This window comes from Capsicum annuum, chromosome 3 (assembly GCF_002878395.1).
Source record: "Capsicum annuum cultivar UCD-10X-F1 chromosome 3, UCD10Xv1.1, whole genome shotgun sequence".
NCBI classification, from domain to species: domain Eukaryota; kingdom Viridiplantae; phylum Streptophyta; class Magnoliopsida; order Solanales; family Solanaceae; genus Capsicum; species Capsicum annuum.
In genome coordinates, this window is record NC_061113.1 from 236,435,718 (window position 1) to 236,451,059 (window position 15,342).

Below are 15,342 nucleotides of genomic sequence, written 5' to 3' on the forward strand. Positions count from 1 at the left end.
TGACTTTATCATTCAACAAGCCAGTCTACACCCAGGAAAGGTTACTGTTGTAACTTTGGGTCCCCTAACAAATATAGCACTACTAAATATGTAATCTTTCAATTAAAAAGTACTAGATCCATTCCAGTTGATGTGGCAACATATCCTTTTTAGTCTATTCCGAGAAGAATGTAGTTTCTGAATTCGGGAATTAGTCCTTTTTAAGTTATATCTATAGAATGAACCTTAAGCAAGCATGATTCATCCCTCTCAAAGTAGTTCTCTTGTCTAGTTCAGTCTGTAATTTTTTTTTGCCACAAAAAACAGCAGGACAACAGATACCCAATCAGCGTAGTTGATTAATTGAACTCAATCACACATATTTAACAAGTCTGAGCACAAACATCATACTCGCCACACAAACTAAGCTAACTTGATCCAATTATAATGTACTATTAAACGCAAATAACACACATCCACAAATAAAAATAAAAAAGAATAATATAGTCAACCATTGTCATTTCCAATTACCATATCGCTGCACTCTCAGTATCCAACAACATTTCATTGAAACTGAACAAAACAATAAGCTCAAACATTAAGTCTACGTTTAAAATTCACAATATTTATTTCCCAAACTTACTAAAAACACAAACTATAAATCAGAAAAATTATTTTATTTTTTTATACGTCTTCAGGTGCTCTTGCTGGTACAGAGCTGGGAAGTTAAAGGGTCACCAAAAAATTAACTAGATCTTTTGGGAAACCAGCCTTCACTATGTTGGTTAGTTGATAACAGCCTAAAGGTCCAATCCTGGGATCATTTAGTTATATTGATCGATAAGCTTAGTGTTTTCTGGATCTCTTTCTTAAAGAACAATCTTTCTAGTGAAGACATCTAATTCTGCCATATCAATAAATAAGAGAAAACTGCAGCTTCACATCTGATACAGTTAGCACGCAGTCCCACAATTCAAATAATTACCTCCAGAGTTTCAAATTACTTTTTGAGGTAGTCAACCTCAGAATCAAAATTTTATATGTACAACATAGCATCTACCCTTTTGAAACGAAATCATCTTTATATTATTTCAGGACACAATACCAAACTAATAATACCAGGCCACAATATCAAACTACTAATACCAAACTTTCACCAACAGACACACACTAAAAGCAAGACAAGTTCTACCAGCAGATTGTTACTACTAACAAATCAAGAAACGAAAGCTAACCTTGATTGTTACTACCAACAGATGGACGATTTTCTTGTTGATTAGCAAACGCTTCTCCTGATGAATGAACATTGAATCCTAGCATATTAGGATCAAGTGTTAATCCTGGATTTAGACGCTGAAATTGTGCAACGATGTTCATTGTAACTTCTCGCTCAATGATATCTCTTTGAGCATTCATTCTTTGTTGTATCCTCTCTTCTAGCTCATCCTATCTCTTCTCTACCAGTTCATCAGATTTTGAAGAGGATCCAGAATCACTTGCTTTCTGTTTCAAAAGAGTCTTGGTAACACCGCGTCCGAGTAGTCTTACTCGACCATGATGATCAGGCCACATAAATTTTGTGAATGCATCAGTTGATTGAATACCGTTTTCACCTTCTTGAGTCTCTACTCCCTCTATTTCAACCTACACATCATATTCAAGAGCAAGTAAATTTAGCTGATTCAATATTTAAGAAAACAATGATCTTGATCAATTTTGAAATAGAAAATTTCATACTATGTTATTTGTGATCTCTTCATATGTGTCCTTATATATTCGATCAGGTTTCCTTATTCTAGTAGCCACAAAGAACTCTTTATTTGACAAAGCACCAAACATTTTCGTCTTTTTTTCCTAGTTACATGCAAAACACCAAACCTAGTTATATTATCACGTAAACTCAACAAGTTCATGGTAACAATATGAGAAAACACCAAACCTCGCAGATTAAAGTAGAACTTATTTTCCCATAGTGTACGGATACTTAAACTTTTTTCTGTTTTCTTTGTTAGTCTTGGAAGTATCCTGCAAATTAATATTTATGAATAAGTTTGTAATAAAAAGATCGAGGCAGTGAATGTTTAAACACACAGAATTTGATGCCTTTTATTGAAAGAAAGAACAATGTAAAAAGGAAGGTCAGGCGTGATGAATTTAATAATAAATGCATGCTAACAATAATATAAAGTTCTCCATATTGATATCATACCTCAGCTTCTTCTGAATTCCAATACACAAGGAAATTCTCAAATATAGGTTCTGGAACTAAGGTAGGCCTTTTTACCCTTCGAATTTCATCATTGGGGTAGGCATAAAAGTGATCTTTCTTGAGTCTGGACTTACACCCTCTAAACGCAGAATCAATTGATCTCATAGCCCAATCTTTTCCGTTGTTGGGAATGTCATATTTCTCCTATAATTTGGTTGAATTGGGTTAGTGTAATTCACTCCACTCTCGAACTCATCAGACCATATTAAACAATTCATCCAACTTTTATCTTCAACATCCATTTAAATCCTAGATAACACACCGAAATCACCAAAATTATGATTCATGATAAGCTAAAATATGAAGATAATATTTAAATCCCAAAATAAAGAAAAAAAACTTCAACTATAAAGTTTAAATGAGATTCTGACAATTTTTTCTATGCTTTCAGTTGATCACAAATTTGAGTATAGTTTAAATGAGATTCTGACAATTCAAATGAAAGACCTTTTCAATCCATTGAGAGACAAAGTAACATGATTGCTTAAATTAGCAGAATCACCAGTAAAATAATAGGCATGCTTTCAAATTTAAAATATAACACATCGTTAATTAAGTCAAAAAACTATGAATAAACATTCTCTGTCATTGGTTGTGTAAATAAGTGTAAAAGCTTTTCAAAAAAATATTTTCAGAAGATAATCGTCCTCTTTTACAACAATAACTAAACCTCAGTACCAAGAAGGGTCGAGTATTGTACTACATCAGCCTCAAGAACTTAAAACATTTGTAGAGATAAGTGTCAGCAACAAGTGAGCTACAATTTTGGGAAAATCAAGTTTAGGCAGCCAATAAACAGGTGACTTCTTCTCTTTTTTTCTTTTCAATAACAAGGGAGGAAGTGAGTAATCAGAGACGAGTGAAAGGCATCCCATATTAAATATAACTACAGTGGAAACTAAAAATCATCAAAGAAGAGATAGAAAACAGCTTATCATGCATACAAAGGTCTACGTGCTACAAGTCAAGTGAATAGAAATAGATCTATCAGCATCACATGTGAAGAGGATCAATGCAAGAGCAAGTCAAATAATGAACAGATACACAAGCTCTTACTACACATCCCTCTGAGGCACTGACAAAAACAAACAAACAAACAACATACCCAGTTTTTCCCTTTTCAGTATTTAAGTGTGTTGTTCAGTATCTAGTTCAGTTCATAAAACTAGAGAAACAAGTAGTTTAAGAGCTACCTCAATGTAAAAAAATTACAAGAGTGTGTTGTTCAGTATCTAGTTCAGTTCATAACACTAGAGAAACAAGTAGTTTAAGAGCTACCACAATGTACAAAAATTACAAGCATACTTGTAGCTATTGTCAAAACAACACACTCAACTAGATACTCACAATAGGCATAGCATAAGTTACAAGTATGTTTGTAAGTTGTTTACTCAGCTTTTGCCATTCTAAAGCAACAAAACAGCAGCAAATTAACAGGCCCATAAATTAAACCCAAACTCAACTTTATCACTCAAATCAAACATTCAACAAAAAAAAATCAAAGCTATTGTCAAAATGAATCAGTAACAGCTACAACAAAATTCCCAAAAATCAGTAACATCTAACTCGAGCAACTACCACAGGCTCTTTTGAAAGAAGAAAAAGAAAGAGGTTGACAACTTATTGATAATGAATGCAGAAATTCCTTGAAAGAACACTTTAGTTACAGCTACAACAAAATCCCCAAAAATCCCAGAGTTACAGCAAAATCTCCAAAATTTGTCTCCTTCCGATCTCCCACAGATCGTAGATATCCTTCCACAGAGTTACGCGGATCAAAGCCAACCTTCCCTAAATCAAAGCCAAGCTCAGTATTGGCTATGCAAAAAACAAACATAAATCTACTACAGAGTTGCACAAACAAAAGCACAAAAACAATCTTTTTTACAACAAAAATCATACCTTTTTTCTTCCACCGAGTTACGCAGAGGAATCCTCGTATCTCCTACAGAGTTGCACAACAAACTAAGCGATTAGGGCAATCTCGATTTAGGATTTTTTAGCGTCCACAGAAATCGTTTAAGCTTAACATAGGCTTTTGTGAAAGTGTTAATTTGTTTAGTCTTCAGATAGGGTTTTGTTAAAGTATGTTTTTGTTTTGGCGGACTTAACAAAATATAGCATGAAAAAATTGAGGGAATAAAATAAGCGTTGCAATAGCCTTTTTTATTTATCTATTGCAACGCTTAATATCAAAGGTGACGGGTATAGTGTTAAATTATAGCTAATAGAACAATTATTTTTGGCGACGCTTGAAAGCGTTGCAATAGACCATCTATTGCAACGCTTTTACAACCGTCACCAAAAAGTCTGTTGCTATAGGCCCAATTTTTGATAGTGACGTGAACATCAAATCAATTTTGTACCATATTTAAAATGTAAAATAGAAATAAATGCACAATATAAATAATTCATTGTTAATAAATCATAATCCAAACTTAGATTGAAGCAAAGTATATATACATGCATTTCTATGTGAGAGATCATAATGGTAATCTAGTAGGAGCCCAAGAGTGTGAAGTTAGTAGGTTATACTAATTTGGTGGCTGGCATAATTACTATTAGAGATGGGTTGCAATATTCTAGACAACTATTTTTATTCGATCACTACTAAATTTAATTCTTTTACTATGGTTAACATTCTAAATGGAGAGTGGATTGTACCCTAGAATGTGATATTAGGTTAGCTCCATTTATAGAATCAGGAATACTATTTCAGTATTAGTACAACATTTCTTAGGCAAGAGAAATACTCCTGTTAGATTTTTTTTTACTAATTTATTTTTTGCTTTTTGCAAGTTCTTATTCAGTTATTTTTAGCAAATTTCAGACTTCATGTAATTAGGCAAGGAGATAATAAATCGCAATAAATATAAAATTTCATACATTAATTAAGCAAGGAGACGTTCTAAAAAGTTCTAGCTATGCGAATTCACAGTTTAACTACCTATTCACATTCAGATCTGTAAATATCGTGAGATAAATTGTTGATCCATATTTGTAACTATCTTTCAAAATCTGAAATCATTTCAATTGGTTAATAATATCATGTACATGTGAGAGCGTAAAGCTAAGGTGCTCAAACTCAAAGTGATGGAAAATCAGAATTCAAAAGATGTAAGTGATGTATTCTTTAACAGATTCTTGCTCCTCCTTGTTCTCCACAGTTTAGTCCTTAGAAGTTCTCCCAAGTATCATACTGGTACCGGAATTATCAAGAATACAAGAAAACACACTCAAAACAGTCCACAAATCCGATGATTCAAGGACCGTTTAGAGACCACACTCGGATTCAACAATAACAACAACAATGACGAGATAAAAGGTGTGTTTTAACATCGAAACAGCCAACCCAAAGTAAGATCAACAACAACAATATGAAGACTAGATGAACAACAACAAGGATATAACAATGACAACAAGTCACGGATTACAATACTAGAACAAGAACACCAATGATTAGAACAAAGTAAAGATAGAAAGATAGACAAATAGAAATGTAATATTAACAACCCAATAGCTTATTCCACTCTTGGACCTTTAATACCACACACAACATAAACCTATCTCTTACGTGACCTCAAGGGAACCGGAATCCCCAAGCAACCAACGTTTCTAAGCAAGCTATCATACAAGGATTCCACCTTGCAAGACACTCTATGGTGCTCTCAAAACATATCATCAAAGTCTAAATGACAAAATGACCTAATTGTTCTATTTATAGGCTAGGGTAACACTTGTTACATAAATAACCAAAAGGCCCTTAATGAGCCCAAACAAAGGGGCTTGGCTTCTTGGACAGCTTTGGAGTGTTGGGACTTGTTCTCTACACTTCAAAGCTTGTTCCTTGGTTAAGCAGCCCCACAAGCTCGGGTCTTTCCTCGCGTCTTCATATCCTCAAGTGCTAAGATGCCTCTTTGACCCGTATCATCCATCATATAAGTAAAATAAAGTTAGTTTTTCTCTTCAAAGGTTTAGACTTTGAATGGTGATATTAATTTCCTCGTGGGATTCAATTCACTTGAGATTAGTTGAATGGTGATATTAACTTCAAAGTTAGTTTTTTTTTTTCCCTCCTATTTCCATTTCATATTTTTCTTTCTTTTGTTTTGTTTTACTTTATTTTCTCTTTCTTTATTTTATAAGCTTTGGCAAATTGGATTAATTGCTCATTTTACATAGATTCATTATTTATTTGAATAAAATATTCAATCTTAACGTTTGATTGAAAAAAAAAAATAATGAGGCTATTAGAAAATTTATCAACTGTTTTTTTTTTTTTTTGAGTCGATTGTTAATTTTCATTTTTATTTTAAAAACTTCGCAAATAGATATATTGTGTTCTTTTTCTTTATTATTTTTGTTTGTCTTGTCTGAATTATGAAAGAATGAGCAATGACGATCACTAACTACCTCAATTATTGTGTTAGAATTAAAAGAGCAAAATTTAATGTGTAAAAGGAGAAGTGGAGTTTTGAAATCACCTTAATCACATCACAAAGCTTTATAGTTAATCATCAACGATTTGTCATTTCATTTTCGCAGGGTCATTCTTACTACCATATTTCCTTTTCAGTTGTTCACAGTGTTTTTTTAGTTGACAATTAAATAAGTCAAGATTTCAGTATGTTTCTCTTAATTGTCAAAAATCGTTAATTGCTATTTTATATTTTTATACTATTTAAAAATAAAAATAAATTCTTATAATGAACTGTGTCAACAAAGCATTGTCCAAGCAAATTTTGTCAATGCTATTTGTAAGTAATTTAATACTATAGACAAAATGAAGATATTTTTAAATCTTACAAGTTTGTTAAAACTTAATAATTTAGCGAAATAGGTAGAATAAATAAGTACAAAATCTTATTAGTCAATCAACTTTTATGAACATTTAAGCACACATGCTAGTTTTACGAATTTAATAACATTCGTGAACAAGTTGTACAAATTGAGCATGTACTTCTGACTTTTAACATGATTAATATTTTCAATCTTACAGAATTTTATGAAAGATTTATACCAAATATAAAAGTTGCTTCAAATAGAAATTCTATTCATATTTTTTAAATCTATTTTTCTTCTGTTTGGCTGCATAGAATTCATAAAGTGCTTGATGTTCTAAGTTCTAAAACATATGGTATCTATTAGGATTGATTAGCAATTCACACACACTAAATTTATGGAAAGGATGTAGAAAATTAGAGAGAGTTCTTGAGGAGAGAGACAGGTAAATTTCGTGGTAACACCCGTGAGTAACCTCCACGACGGACAGGCTATTTATATTAATGACTTGAAGTATGTACAATTACACAGAGAATGAGAATAAAAGGTACAGTAATATATAACAGTACATCACATATTAATCAGGCTCCACAACCTAACAGTTTCTACATGCTATCCAACCCTTCCATGTTAATTTGATTAATGTGAAGTAATTATACGACCACTCGATCTGAAAAAACTAGATTTTAAGTTTTTGAATTTGCCTTTATTTGTAATGTTTTTAAACCTTTATGCATGAACACGACGTGCACTTTATGAAAACAATGCATATATCTAACAAAATAAAACGACGGAGAAAAAAATATTAGGAAATATTTTCTCACCAGTTATACTGAAAATCAAATCATTAAAAATGGTTAGCTAATTAATCAAAAGTCAATTTTTTTTTTTTTATAGATTTAGCTATTAATTCAGAATGTTTGCAATTCAACAACCGATAAATGAAACACACACATATATCTATAATCTATAATCTATATTTATATCTATATCTATATCTATATCTATAATATAATAATAATAATATATTAAAAGTATAAAGGCCATTAGAAAAGTGATTTAAACTTTTTACCCTTCATTAAAAATCTCCGCACTAGATAAAATCATCTTTTCACTATTTTTTTTAAAATATTATCTAATTTTATTAGATTAATTAATTAATTTATGAGTCCTTTTAAATGTAGGATTTATTAGGGACAAAATTAGTTTAGGTATAAATCATGTAATATTCTTTAATTTAGGTAAATCAATTTTCCTTTCCTATTTTAATAAGAATGTATTAGAGAGATGGGAATTAGTTAGTTGTTGTTTTTTTCTTACTTTATTAATGTCTTCCATATTTTTGACAAATTACCCATTTTTAGGGAGTTTTAGCGCTCATTATCGAAAAAGATTGCTCCAACGTCTTAAATTCGAGATCTTTTAACTAAGGAAAAGTAAAAGCTTCAATGGCTTAGATTTCAGTTGGGTGGAAATCTTAGCATTTTCTTCCATCAAAATGATGGCCGGCAGGAACTCAACTTTGTGAAACTTTAAAAGTTTATTTATATTTTAGGGTTTTTAAAAATTCCATCACTTATCCTCCATGCTTGCTTTAGGGATTCTGACACTCCATCCTCAAAACTTTTTTTTTATTTCATGTTTTGTACACTATTCGAATGTTGATCACAATTTACATGGCTAAGACTTTTAAGTTTACTATGTATTCCGAATTACTTCATATATTAAACACATGTTCACACAAACTTACATTATATTATAGCTATCAATCAAACTTAAAGTCTATTAAAGATTCGATTTTTAGTTAGTTTCAATATTCTAAAAAGCAAAATCTTAAGAAAATTAAATTATAATTCAACCTACATTATATAAAAAAATATTTTAAACTTTCAATAACAAAAATGTCAACTTGCTATAACAATCATATTTGCCCAAATGTCTTCCTAAGTTGAATAAAATGAGATCTAAAAGTTTATCGTTATTCTGCAGATTATAGCTATATTTATTGAAAATACTAAAAAGAATGTGTCAAGAATTTCTTCTCACCTTTTAATCAAATACATGAAGTTGGAAGCATTCTTACCATGCACCCAAATAGTGCTATGCTTTTGAGGCAGACGGATATCATCATCTTAATCAGTTTGTGATATATATGTGTTTTATCGTGTTTTGACAAATAACAATTGTGATAAAAATAATTAAACTAATCAAGCATTTGTCGACTTCAAATTGTGTAAATCACCGTTCCTAAGAGATATTCTAATGTTCATTGAATTTCCATAACCTATACAATCTATATATATCCAGTATAAAGATGAGAGTTTAATTGCACTTTATAATATTATGTTTTGATGATAGAATATACTTTTGCTTGTGCTTTTTACCGCTTTTTACATTTCAAATCAATTATTTTCTTTCAGTATTGACGTGACTGGTACTTAATGACATAATTTTGATTTATACTTTAATGTATACGTGTGATACTTCATCAACTCCATCTTTCAAAAAAAAAATAATAAAAGATTATATTTAAGTTGGTTGTGACGATTATTTTTTTCATGTAACGTTTGATGGTCTATTAAAAGTTACATTAATTCTTGAAACCATGTCCATTCGAAGTATGTCACAAGATTTGTTGAATAAAAGTCTGAGAAGCGTCATTTGGTATAAGGGTCTTTTTTATTATGTTAATCTAGATTATATTATTAGATCTATGACTTTTTTATAAACAAAATAATCTATCTATATCTATACCATATTAAAAGTGTGAAGGCCATTAGAAAGTGATTTGAACTTTTCACCTTTCATTAAAATCTCCGCAATAGAAAAATTGTCTTTTCATTATTTTTTCTTAAAATATTATCTAATTTTATTACATTAATTAATTAATTTGTGAGTCCTTTTAAATGTAGGACTTATTAGGAACAAAATTAGTTTCGGTATAAAATTCATGTAATATTCTTTAATTTAGGTAAATCAATTTTCCTTTCCTATTCTAACAAGGATCTGTGGCAGAGATGTGGGAATTAATTAGTTAGTTTTTTTTCTTACTTTATTAATTTCTTCCATATTTTGTCATTAGTTAGTTAGTTAGTTTTTTTAAAGAAAAAGAAAAAATTAAGGTCTTTTACTTATTTTATTTTTTCCTTCCCTATTTTAATATGAAGGTGCTTCTTATTTTAGCAACTGACTCTCAATTGTGATATTTTAATTTGCAATGAATTCTATGATACAATCTATATATGTCTCTTTTCACAATTTTTTGCAATATATTGTCTAGATTTTGTTTGTATTTTATTTTTGATTTTTAATGTATGTATTTTGCAATAATTTTATAATTTAATTTTGATGTAAAGATTATGTTTAATCGTATTGTTCTGATAACACTATCATATTATAGTTTCTGTTATGTTATCATCTGGTATTTTTTTTGTTTAATACAGGTGGTAAATAGAATATATTTGATCGGACTTTGACAATTTTTTTATGTAAAGATAAAATTTAATCGTATGAATTTTAAAATTTGAAAGGGGACGGAGAGAATTTTTTTTTTTCTTTTTGCTTCGTATATTATATGTAGAATCGGATTCTTATACCAAACATTCTTTCAAAATAGTCTATTCTCATTACGTCTATCAGTTTCTTTTTACAAGATTTCAAGGTATATTATTTGTAAAAATTTAAAAAATCAACATGGTAGTATAAGTTTACTAGAAAAATATTACACGTAACTAGATAGCTGGATCAATATACAATAATAATGGCAAAAAATTTTGATTATATTTTAGCGCATATTGTTAATGAATTCAACAAATTGATGCGATAGTTTGATGGATAACTTGTGGATCAAAGAAGAGGAATGTCGGGGGTAGCCTTCTACTTTATATCTATTGTAGATTTGGCTAACACTATACCTTTATAATAAATCCATCTATGTTGGTTTAAGAATGTTTTTTTCAATGTTTTTTTCATTCATTGTTTTGCAAGTATAGTTATATATATACAACAATTAAAATAGCTATATTCTTTTATATTTATTATAATTGACTAACGTGATATACACGTGCAACGCACGTACCCTTGACTAGTATATATATATATATATATATATATATATATATATATGTAAACACCAAACCAAATCAAATAAGGCAAATCTCTAAACGAAGACAAGTATTCAAGGAGTAAATTCGTTAAAATATCACTGAAGTTTTACAAACATCCCACTAATGTCACTTTTGATTTCTTTTTTAATAATAATATCATTGAACTCTATAATTATTCTAAAAAATAAAAAAACTAACAGAAAAGTTTAAAACTTATCAGCATGACCCATTTGACTATATTTGATCCAACACTTAATTATCCATAACCCATGACTCATTTGACCTCATGCCCCTGTTATCAGCTACAAGCAGCAAAGAGAACACATAAGAGAAAAGGTAACTAGTGTTAATTCAGTTGTCAAACATCCACAAACAGAGCTTTAACATACCTTAAGACACTGCTGTCTGTGCAGCCAAACCAAGAGCTGTGACAGACAATCCCTCAATATCCTTTTTATCCGTTATTAATTTTTCAAACCTCTTGGTGGAATCTAATACATTTTCCTCAAATTTTTGAGATAGCTTTGCTAAATCCTGCAACATGACGTTAAGGTCAAATGCAAGACTTTGACTGAAAATACAGTTTTAGGTGTACAGTAATGGTCTTGACTGTTTGCAAAAAGTTAGAATATTATTCTCAATGACTTTTAGCTCCAACATAACCATCTAGCTATTCGAACTTTGAAATGTATAAAAGGATGTGTATTCCTTCGCTTTTTGTTGATGGAGCCAGAGGGACAATACAAAAGCTATAATACCAATTAAAAATTGACTCTACTGAGAGAAAAGACTATAAAATTAACATTTAAATTACTTATGATTGTTATAGCATAAAGTTGATGTTAACAGAAAGAGAAAGATCGTTGGAAGAAGTCGAAACGAATTGTAAAGTTGAGTTGATTGAACGAAAAAGACAACATCTTTATACTGGGAGAATAAAAGAAATTAAAGATCCTGGTCCAAAAGGGGTAGATGAACCTGAACTTCTTTTAACTTTGGTGAATCAAAAATCACTACTAATACAGTAGGAGACCTGCAACAAATAACTCAAATAGCAAGACATGTATTCCTTTTTAACGCATTTCTTGTTGCACCAAATGATAAAGAAAACAATATTAGTTGAATACTCTCTAATTTTAACTTGTCAATGTTCATAACCTGAGTAGATGGTGAAAATGTTTGGGATGTCTGATATTGGACCATGGACGTTAACTGATCCAGCATCACAAAGTGGCGATGTGGTGTTAAGAATGCTAGCGAGGAATCAAATGTCAGAAAAACAAGCAGAAGACATCGATGAATCTGTAGGGCACATAATGAGTCATGGGTTATGGATAATTAAGTGTTGGGTCAAATATAGTCAAATGGGTCATGCTGTTAAGTTTTTAACTTTTTGTTATTTTTTAGAATAATTATAGAGTTCCATGATATTATTGTCCCAAGAAAATCATAAATGACATTAATGGGATGTTTGTAAAACTTCAGTGACATTTTAAGGAATTTAATCGTATTCAAGCTATTAATTCAGAACGTTTACAACTCAACAACAGACAAATGAAATAAACTCTTTTTTTTTTATTTGCTTCATTCTTTTTTAGAGTCAAACAATACAAACGTTGACCAACATAATAAGATATGTTTTTTTAATTAAACTGAAAAAAAATAGCAATTTATAGTACTTTTTTATATTAATCTTTGAATATCTAATTTTTAAAAGTTAAATTAATTTAATCTAATTTAGATTTGAAATTTAGTCAAATTAATTTATGAAAAATAAGGGAATCAAATAAAGAGAACAGAGGAAGTATATATATCTATATCTATATCTATATTTATGTCTATTAAAAGTGTGAAGGCCCTTAGAAAAGTGATTTGAACTTTTTGCCCTTAATTAAAAGATTCCTATTTAGACAAAACTGTCTTTTCATTATTTTTAATTTATTATTTAATTATTTTTTAGGAGTATTTTATTTACTAGACTCCTAAAATATATAATAGGAAAATTAATTAATATTTTTCTTTCTACTAGACTTCCTAAAATATTGATTTGTGATATTAAATATTGATTATAATAAATATATTAAAAAATAAATAGCGAAGATTTGATATTGTATATGAATTTCTATGGTAACTTTTTTTCCATGACTATTAGTGCACGTTACTTCTCCCCCCAAAAAAGGCTATTATTTGATTTGTGTTTGTACTTGACTTTTCCGAAAATAATAATAATAATAATAATAATAATAATAATAAAAATAAAATATAGGGTTTGATTATTATAAATCCTACTCGCCCGAAGTTCTTATTGCTAAAGTGACCAAAACTTTTTTTTTCTCTTTTTTTTTTTTTTCTTCTTTGAAGTTGGTCTTTTAATGCTTCTTTATTTTTCTTCTAAATTATTATTATTGTTTTTTTTTTTAGATATCACTCAATTAGTTCTTGTAATATTTAATTAGAAAAATACTCAAAAAATGGGACTCTCTTAAGGAAATACTTCTATAAATATTGAGATAGATGTACGTTAAACTAGAGAACAAACTGATTTGCCTATTGGGAGAATATGATTGATGCTTATCTAACTCGATTCGATTGCATGTTTAGATTGATGGATGATTGATTTTCTAAGTCTCAACTTCTTCATTGTTTTTGTCAGCATAATAGAATTCAACATGTGTGTATATATATCATTTGTTTTTATTCAAAATCATTCTTTAGGGTCAAATTTTTCGCTCAGACAAAAATTAGTTAGATCAAAATTGAAGTTTTGTGATCACTATTATATTGTTTTTTATAGTTGACAGGTCGTAGATGAATATCGGTTGACTTTGAAGAATTTCTTGTGTAAAAATTAGGTTTAATTGTATTGTTTCAATATTTTTATTATCTTATTGTTATGTTTTAATTTACAAATGCTAAATGAATGTCGGTTGTCTTTGAAATTTTTTTAGGTAAAGGTTAGGTTTAATTATATTATCGTAATATCTCCATTAGTTTGTTATTTTGTGGTAGTTTACAGTTCGTAGATGAATCTCTATCGGCTTTGAGAAATTTTTGTACTTAAAATTTAAGTTTAATTGTATTGTTTTGATATCACTTTTATCGTATTATTTTGTTGCAGTTTACAGGTGACACATAAATGTTGGTCGGCTTTGAGAAATTTTCTTATGTAAAGGTTAGATTTAATTGTATTATTTTGATATCTCTATTATCGTATTATTTTGTTATTGTTTACAGGTTGAAGATAAGTGTCAGACGACTTTGAGAATTTTTGTGTGTGTAAAGATTAGATTTAATTGTATTATTTTGATGTTTCTATCATTGTATTATTTTGTTGCAATTTACAGACGGTAGATGAATATCGATCGACTTTTAATATTTTTTTTTGATAATGGTTAGGTTTAATAAATAAAATTTTCATCTTTACAGATTCAAAAGTTATTAAATTTAATTATTATATTTATATTTGTTATTTAAACAAATATCCTATTTAGTGTAATATTTAAACTTATTAAAATGAGTTACACACGCAAGACGCGTATACCTAATATATATATATATATATATATATATATATACATATTAGCATAGCACCAAATCATATCATATTAGGTAAATGTATAAGAGTTAATACATAAAAATGACCCTAAATTATAACTTTGATCTTAAACTTTAACAGTGCACAAATATGACTTTTAACTATTTAAAACTGCACAAATATGACCTTCAATCTTACGTGGTAAAACGCGTGTTCAACATGCAAAACTGGGCGCGTCTAGCTTAAAATCTAAGGGCATAATATATAAATATGACCTTAAACTTTGACAGTGCATAAATATAATCTTTAACTATTCAAAACTGCACAAATATGACCTTTCAATTACTTTTCACTATTATTATTATTATTTTTTGGCTCAAAGATGAAAATGACATCTAATTTCTTTTGTCATTGCGGAAAAAGAGCAATATTGAAGATTTATTAATTAGGTGGGTCAGCCTCATATGAAAAAATCGCACGGGTATGTATATATATTATAAATCAGAGGGCGAATTTAAGTTATATAATATATCTAAATATAATTTATTTAAATATTAAATTAAAGATGAAACTATATTAATAATAAGGAAATTATAGTTTTAATAAAACGTTATTAAGGATAGTAGTAGTAGTATATTAGATTAACGTTATTACAATGTTATTAAATTAAC